Genomic DNA, 9,281 nt, shown 5'->3' with positions numbered 1-9,281 from the left:
GGCACGTGGGTGGTACAGGGTGGCACATGCCATCCTTGCAACCCCAAATTTACCCTCAAATCATATCACTGTAATTAACCTACTAACCCTAACCCTAACCCATATATATATATATATATATATATATATATATATATATATATATATACAGAAACCTCCAAAAGTCCAAAGACATGCATGGTAGGCTGATTGGCGTGTCTAAAGTGTCCATAGTGTATGAATGGGTGTGTGAGTGTGTGTGTGATTGTGCCCTGTGATGGACTGGCACCCTGTCCAGGGTGTACCCCGCCTTGTGCCCGATGCTCCCTGGGATAGACTCCAGGTTCCCCCGTGACCCTGAAAAGGATTGAGCGGTATAGAAGATGGATGGATGGATGGATGGAGAAACCTTCATAGAATTTGTAATGGTTTTAATTGTTAAAATGGGAATTGTATTGGTTTTAATGGAAACTGTAATGGTCACCGTGGGTCTCTACTGGTCATTTGTTCTCTTCTATTGGTGTCATATTATGTCTCGTGGATACCATTAAGGACCAATAATGGTAATTATGATGGTTTTAATGGTTAGGTGATGGTTTGTAATGGTATTTGTAGTGGAAAGCATTATAATTTCTGTGATGGTTTCTATTCTTTGTTGTTGTTGTTTTTTAGCATGGCGGTGCTTTAATCCCGAGCTCAAGATACTGACTTTGAAGTTCCGTGTGCGCTCTCATTTCCCGCATAGGATTCCTCTGGGTTCACTGGTTTCCTCCTTGTTTTTTCATAAAAATGGCTTCCTTGGTATGAAGGTACAGAGGAAAAACGTTCTGTCTCTGTAAATAATATACCTAATGTTTAAATTGTTGGTTTTCTGACGAAGTCCGTGATATTTTTTTTTGTACTATACATAAATAGATGGTACCACCACTTATTTGGATTTTGCCCCCCTATCTTTGCCACCCCATGCTTTGACATGTCATAAACTAAACGTTTTCAGACTTTGCTGGAAAAAAAACAAAACAAAAAAACAAAAACCTCTTTCATAGCCATAAAATAAGTTATGAAAGTGGGTTAGGGGATGGGATTGTATCCTATAGTATCGAATAGCTCGACTCACTTGAACAGGTTTTGTTCAAAAGAATCAAATCACTAAAGTGAGTCGTAAGGAACATCATTAGTGTAAAAAGAAGGCAGTATCCGACACAGCTAATCAGAAAGGAGGCGTTTCCATGTTAGATACTGTATGCATGTGGAGCCAACGCTCTTTCTCCAGAAAAGGAGTGAAGTAATGAGAGAAGCAGAGAGGGAAAGAAAGTGTGAGTGAGTGAGAGAGGGGAGAGAGATAGACAAAGGGAGCTCAGCTTAGCCTTACCAAACACACAAGAGTGAAGGACAGATAAAAGCAAGCCAGTCAAATCCACAGTCACACTCCAGCTAAGCCTCCTCAATCCATCACAGAGAAATACTGTCTACTAATTAAAGCGATACACAAGCCCCAGTTATAAGGTCCAAAAATGTATTAGTCTTTTCAGCTGAGATGCCAAGATGTTCTGCTCAACTGAATATATTGGACTTTTTAGGATGTGTGGAAGCAACACGATTGAGTTATCGTATAAATAAATATACCAGAGACAACAATCTATTTTTACAGTATCAGAGGTCTAACAACCCCACTTAAGAAAAATAAATAAATAAATAAATAAATAAATAAAAGTGTGACCGAAGTTATGTCAATAAACAGACAAAGGACGTTACAAACTTTGGCAAAGTTCTGCATTTCACCATGAAATTATATTATTTTATATTGATCTCATCACTGGTGTGCCTTTGGCATAATGCCACCCAACTGTATATTGTAGGATAAACTGTACAATATTGTATATACGTGTTAATGCACAGTATTGCTTGATATCCAATCAGCTGAAGTGTCTGATGAACCACAAGACATTTCTTCTTTATGGTCCATTTGAACATCATCAGCTATTACTGCTGGGACCCTTTAACCTGGGTTATTTCTGGCGATATGGCACAGATATCACAGGAAAGTTTCTCAAAGCAAGAACATGTACCCAAAGCACAAAGATGCTGTCATTTCCTATATCCTTCTGAGTGGTGAATTACCTAGTCAGGTCAGCACACTGGAAATTCACTGAACAGTCGAAAATTAAACCGCAGTTTAGTGTACGGGACTTCAAAACCACCACACTCTCGAAAGCCGTTTTAGGTTCTTTGTAACTAGACACCCGGTTAGTGGGATAATTATACTTAATTAATTTAGGGTGGCACATTGTCACAGTAGGTGGCATTGCTGACTCACAGCCTCAGGATCCCCTCTTTGATCCTGAGCTCATTACTGCATGAGTTCTTGCATGTTCTCCCCGTGTCTGCATGAGGTTTCTTCATGTCACTGGGTAGATTAGTGACTATACATTGCCTCTAGGTGTGAAGGAGTTTGTGAATGCGTGTGTGTGCATGGGGCAATGCATTGGACCGGCGTCTCATCCAGGGTGTATTCCCCGTTGCTCCCGGGACAGGCTTCAGATCCACTGCAACCCTGACTAGAGCAAAGTCAGTTAGTTAAGATGAATGAATGAACGAATAAATGAATGAACTTGTAGCTAGGAGTGCATCTCTGGGTCATTTTCCACTTTGGGTGACATTATACTTTGCCATCCATCCATTTTTCATACCGCTTATCCTAGACAGGGCATGGTGGCTTAGTGGTTAGCACATTCGACTCTCACCTCGAATTCCGCCTCCGCCCTGTGTGCACGGAGTTTGCATGTTCTCCCCCTGCTTTGGGGGTTTCCTCCGGGTACTCCGGTGAACTCCCGCAGTCCAAAGACATGCACTGTAGGCTGATTGGCATTTCCAGATTGTCTGTAGTGTGCGAATGTGTGTGTGATTGGGCTAGCCACAGGTCCACGCTGTCCCCCGCCTTTCTTGGGATAGGCTCCAGGCTCCCTGCGACTCCCAAACACTTAGCACCATGCTTAGATTGGATCATTTGCAAGTTGTTTGTATAAATATAAAACTAAAACGCTTACTCCGTAGGCAAGCATCAAAGACTTGATGTGAGCAGCTACAGGGTGCCAGTGGAGGGAGATGTAGAGGGGAGACGTGTGTGCTCGTTAAGGTTGATTGAAGACCAAACAGACTGCTGCTTTTTATTCATGCAACAGTTTAAGCTGGTAGATCAGCCGGCAGAGATCTTGCTGCTGTCGAGCTGTTAGATGATGAGATGAGGCGTTGTGACTCTCTGACAGGTATGGTTTGATCTTGTGTTCAGCACAATCATCTCAGATAAGGTTCCTGGGTGGACTTTCATGTTAATAACCAAGCTTGTTTGTGTTGGTTTCCTCCGATGGATGTTCCTTGTACCCGAATATTGGATTAGCCTAAATAATGGTTTGCACATACTTCCAAGCACGTTTGCTTTCAAGACACCAGCCATAACCCTTTACTCATCCCTCACCATTCCTGAGAGACAAATTACCACCAACAGAATAATTCAGCCTGTAAATTAATTCTGTTCAAATGGTGATTAATCCTCCTCAAATGGCACATTCACATATGTTAAGTAAGCCACTTATCAAAATAGTAATTAAGATTATACACTGTGTCTGTCTCATTCCCTTTCTCTGCCTGTCTCCTTTTTCCCAAAATGCCTTCTTTTGTAATATTAAAATCCCTAAAAGAGATATGTTCAAATTACTGAGAAAGAGAAGAGAACTACAGGGGGTAAGGTTAAAATAAACCAACCGACACTGAAAGGCGTAAACAGACACCCACGCATAGAGTAATGGATCTATTACCATGGCAAATGTATTATGTTCCATTATTCGACACCTTTCTCTTTTATGTGATAATACCTTATTTATTAGCCTTCCAATTGGTGGGCCAGGGTGGCTCAGCTGGTGCCGTCCAATACAATCCTCTGCTTTTACCTCGAGCTCTTTTCTATTTTCTTTGAAGGGGAAAAAAAACCATTACATGCCATTACACCATCAGGAAAATTCCTTCAATATTCAGACAAATACACATATGTCGTGCATCCTTTCCCCCCTTAGCATCACTAGACATTCGTAAGCAATCTATTCGGTAGCAATCCAATTTCATTATTAAATATGCTATATATCTTCACCTCAATTACTCGCAAAATAACACGAATTGAAAAATCAAGCACATAAAGTTTTATTACCGCACTCTGAGAGAGAGAGAGAGAGAGAGAGAGAGAGAGAGAGAGAGAGAGAGAGAGAGATTTAGCAAGGATCTTTAATTTTTAATAATTAAGGGTTCTTGGTGTCTATCTAGTACGAAACCCCTCTGTTTTAGTGTTGGACATTTAACACAAAATTTAAGATTTCTTCTAGAAGGTACAAACTAAAGAAGCGATTTTGAAGTGATTCCATGTCCAAGTATACAGCAGGATAGAAATAATACGATATCTAACACAGCTATAATAATGTAGAATATAGAACACATAGTTTCTCCAGCTTGAAATAAAACATGCATAGCAACGTTACAAATGTAACTAGCCGTTATTGATGCTAGCTGGAATAGTACTGATGGTGCCTCTGGAGCCTAGATAAAATGCCCCTTTTCCAACTGAGAACATTAATAAACATTTATGTTTTGCAGGTTTCCAGGGTTTGGGGTTCGAATCCTGCCTCTGCCGTGCGTGCACGGCGTTGCATGTTCTCAGGTACACCGGTTTCCTCGCCCAGTCCAAAGACATGCGTCGTAGGCCGACTGGCATTTCCAAATTGTCTGTAGTGTGTGAATGTTTGTGTAACTGTGCCCTGCGATGGGTTGGCACCCCATGTCCGCCTCCATGTGCCCCGGGTTCCCTGGGAAAGGCTCCAGGCTCCCCCACAACTCTGTGCAGGATAAACGGTATGGAAAATGGATGATGGATGGTTTGCAGATTTGCTCTTGGACCTAATGTAGTAGGAGCTGGTCTGTCCTTTAGTAAAGACTTTCTCACAAAGCGTGCCCCGAGTTCTTTGGTCAGTTTTAAACCCAGATTAGGCTGAAATGTGCTGTGCAAAAAATGTGCGTGCTGTCTGGTGTAAAAAAAAAAAATAATAATAATCCCTTTGAAATAACACTTTAACATGATGAATAACCAAACGGTTGTCATGGTTGTGATTGAGAAAAACAAGTTGTCCTCGCAGAGTAGTTTCTAAAAATGGATTGCACAGCCGAGCGGGTCTTTTTTTTTTTTTTAATTTTTATTTAGATAATGAACAATGTTAGCACAGTACAGTAAAATTCCTAATCCAAAAATAGCTAATATGATCCAGGTTTTAATTATATGGCCTCCTTTAAAAAATTTAAATCCAAAAGGTTCATTTTGACCTGAACAGAGCACAGGGGTTAAGTCACGATCAAGGCCAAGTGGTTGAATCATAACAGTAAATGAGCTTCATCAGACTCCATCACAGAGAATAACAGGCTAAAGGCACTTGTTGAATAGTTTTCCCCTCAGGTGGTGTACCTCTGGATGAGTATCCCAGTGCAATCTTTATGATGAATAATGAATGGGGTAGATTCTCCCTGAATTGTGATTAATAATACATGTAAGACAATGTTCCCTGTAGAGGAGCTAGCGGTGATGAGGATTTATCTTCTTTTTTTTTCTTTTCTCCGTCAGCTGACGCTGTAGGAGGAATTTCATCATCAATGCCAAAGAATTAATTCATCCGGACAGCGATGACCCTGATGCTCTGGCAATTTAATTAGAGGGAGAAGGGGAATTGTGTGCGAGAGAGAAACTCTTGAACAAACATGTAATGATAAAATTGATACTTAAGGAATAAAAGACAATGGGGCGTGCTGTAATAGTAATACTCAATGACGGGCTGGTGTGAAGTGGAGTTCCTGTCACCACCTCAGAGCTGATCGTTTTCCTACAACAGCCCCGAGGCTGTCCCGAGGTCCCGCATTCATTCCTCTGATGTCACACGTCGTACTTTCTTAATCATTTATATTTAAATTTAACGTCGTGCAACATAGACAGGAAGCTATAAACATACAGACACAGTAATTCCCTCCCTTTTTCCTCCAACTTGAAGTTAATAAGACAACAAACAAACCACATGTTAGTGAGAAACTGGAAAAGTCCTGAAGATTTTACCACCTTCTGACTGTTACAAAACACTCGCACTGGAGACTCCTTCCATACATGTTAAATAAACACATCCTGACAAAAAAAAACAACAAAAAACAAAAAACAACCCAACACTTTTTTTTCCCTACAAGTTCAAGAACGTGTTTATTATTAGCTTTAGGTTATGTTGAGCATCTGCCACACATGTCCCTGTGAACGAGCCGTTACTATAGAAACAATAACACGTTAGAACACTAATATGTGCATCAGTATAAACCTGCCTGAATTTGTCATGCAGCTGGAACTATTGTCATAACTGCTGTTTTATTAAAAATAGAAAACACCTTATGACTAATAAACAGCGCTGTTGCATAAAACCCTTTAAAAACGAACGACGTTTGTTTAGTCGCTGCAGAGATGTTCTCTGGGAGATCTACATAAGATAGAAATGTCGACAAAATGATTTTGCTGACCTCAGTGTCTCACGGCTTTTACAGTGCGGTGAATAATTAAGCCAGCGTTTACCGTTTTCCCAAATCAGGGAAAAATCCCAAGTGAGTGGTTCCCAAATCAGTCCTTAAGAACTTCCAGCCAATTCATGTATTTGGTCCCACTCCAACATTATCCCAAAACAGAAGAGCAAGTCAAGTCAGCATTATCTGGTTACGGTGTGTTGGGAATAAACGTGCGGATACTCGGCACAGCGTCCTTTAGGACTTGTCTGGAAACTTTTATGTAATAATTAAGACCACAGTAGAGTTATTAATTTTCAGCACAACCCCCTAACCACACAGCAAATTCTGCAGCGTTCAATGAACCCTCGCACTGTTCATTTGTGTCCAGCTGGAATGAGACGAAACGCCGGAGGTGTTAATTCAGCACTGTAGCTGTTAATTTATCACTGGGGGATTTGCTGTGCGTGTGCAGCACGTGTGCGTTGAAATAACGCTCCAACGTGGTCCGACAGCACCAGCAATTAAAGGCACAGTGCCACCGTCACCTACTATGTACTGAGCATGCTAACACTTCTCCAACCTCAGACTGCCCTGAGCTCCAGCAGTTCCTCTCATTATCATTCCACCACAGGCCTGGCGTTCACTCTATGCCTCACATCAGACCGGCTCCCCCTAAAAAAAACCGTCTCTTGAACGTGCAGATAACAGGCTGCGAGTGAGCCTGCTGCTTTTAATATTTGATCAAAGGCGGTTTAAGCAATGCTGTGCACTCTCCCGCCTCCTGACGTGTCTTAAGTGTTCAAATTGCTGTCGATCCAAAGCAACCTTTACCTCCTAATACCCTGCTGTCCTCATATTAGAGTGTCAGATTTCTTCACAACTTCTTTGTCTATATATCCTCATGTGTTTGGGACTCTTTTCCCAAACTGTTTTTATTACCGTGCTAGACGAACCCAAGAATATTTTGAGCTGGAATGAAAGAAAACTACTATTTTCAGTTTACGTAATCAATCGGTCCAATCCATAAACATTTCTGCTCAAAATAAGTATATATTTATTTATCTATTAGTGTGTTTTCTTTACATTTTGCCATTGCCACAGCCCTTTTTGTAGCAGTCCAATAAGTTTCGGATAATCCTATGCAGTCCTCATTTAGGGGGCTAACTCTCCCTTATTACATGACTACAAAGTATAAATTGGGAAGGACAACCACATGTTGAACCGCTGATCATGCTACATCACTGGGAAGTGTTATACACTCGGAGGAAAGTGCTATTTGCCCTCTTCTGCATACTTATGCTTATAGTTGCCTGCGATTAGCTAGTGTCTGCTCTCCAATCGAGAGAACATGCGCAGTTTTTGCTCTCGACTCCTGGCCATGGATGGCTGCTGTCTTTGGTCACAATGGTGCTAAAGACCAAGACCACCGATCTTGACTCACAACCAAAGAATTATCTTACAATCAGGCTGATAATCATGGAGTGTAAAGCTGTCAATACTGTATGTTTTGTACTCTGTATGTTTTGACGATTTCAGAACACCAGCTGACATAATTCCCAAATTCCCAGCTGACATAATTCCCAAATTCATTCCATATATGAAAGTTTCTCAATCCTGCTTGTGGTGCATCTATCTTACACAGTTTAGTGTTTTCCGTGTTCCCACATTCGATTCATCTCATCAGCTAGTTACCAAGTCTGAACTGGCTTCAACACAGAAACACTGCCTTCTATGACCTCATATAATGTCTAGATTTATCCTAACTATTGACCCCTTCCATATAGTCCATATACACACACACACACACACACACACACACACACACACAGTATATGTATATATAACCAGTTACGCCAGACTCTAAAGGGCGACATCCCAGCAGTGTTTTTTCCTTTGGTCAACACATCAGATTCAGCTCATAAAAGGCTTACTAATGAGTAAGTTACAGGGTAGTGGTATGCTAATGCTAAACTCTCCAGGACTGGAATGGGACCCCTATGGCGTTATATAATAAGAACTACGGACACTTGATGACACTATAGCTCACCAGACCGTTACATTTTCTTTCTTTGAGCGGGAAAAAAAAAAAAGAGAGATTCAAATGTAGCGCCTGGCTATAGACTAATTAGAGCTAGTCTTTTGATCACTGTGTACTCTGCTCCAGCTTCGCAGAGCGCTCTGTTTTGTCTTTGGATAGATTTTGGATTTCAGAGATGAAAGATATACTGGGAAATTGCATCTGTGTATTTGCACATGCAAGGAAACAGACAATTTAAAGAAGGATAGTTTCTTGACAGCTAAGCCATGGTAAATAGCATTCAGACTGAATCATTTTAAAATCTACCAATCACAATTGAGCTGAGATAAGTATCTGTGGACTGTCAGACTATCTTTTTAGTCTGTAACTGGCGCTTGCTGGAGAAACAGTGGGTCTTTGATATTATGCAGATGAACACCAAGCTCTATAATGACAAATACCACTGTAACATGTCAAAACCGCCTTTAAAAATGAGCGAACGTCTTCTTCGCAATCCTATCCTCCAACAGCTGGCAGCCCTTATCACAAGATGATGGATCATCATTAGACATAACAGTAATATATGGTATATGTGTAATCGAACAAAATATACATCAAGACTAATAATGAGCATTACGCTGTACTAAAGAGCATCATGCTTCCTAAAAGAACAAGTCATAATCAACGTTTACTTCCATGCATGAACAGAAGAGGGAGC

This window comes from Ictalurus furcatus, chromosome 16 (assembly GCF_023375685.1).
Source record: "Ictalurus furcatus strain D&B chromosome 16, Billie_1.0, whole genome shotgun sequence".
Taxonomy (NCBI): Eukaryota; Metazoa; Chordata; class Actinopteri; order Siluriformes; family Ictaluridae; genus Ictalurus; species Ictalurus furcatus.
Note: the sequence above shows the minus strand (reverse complement) of the source record.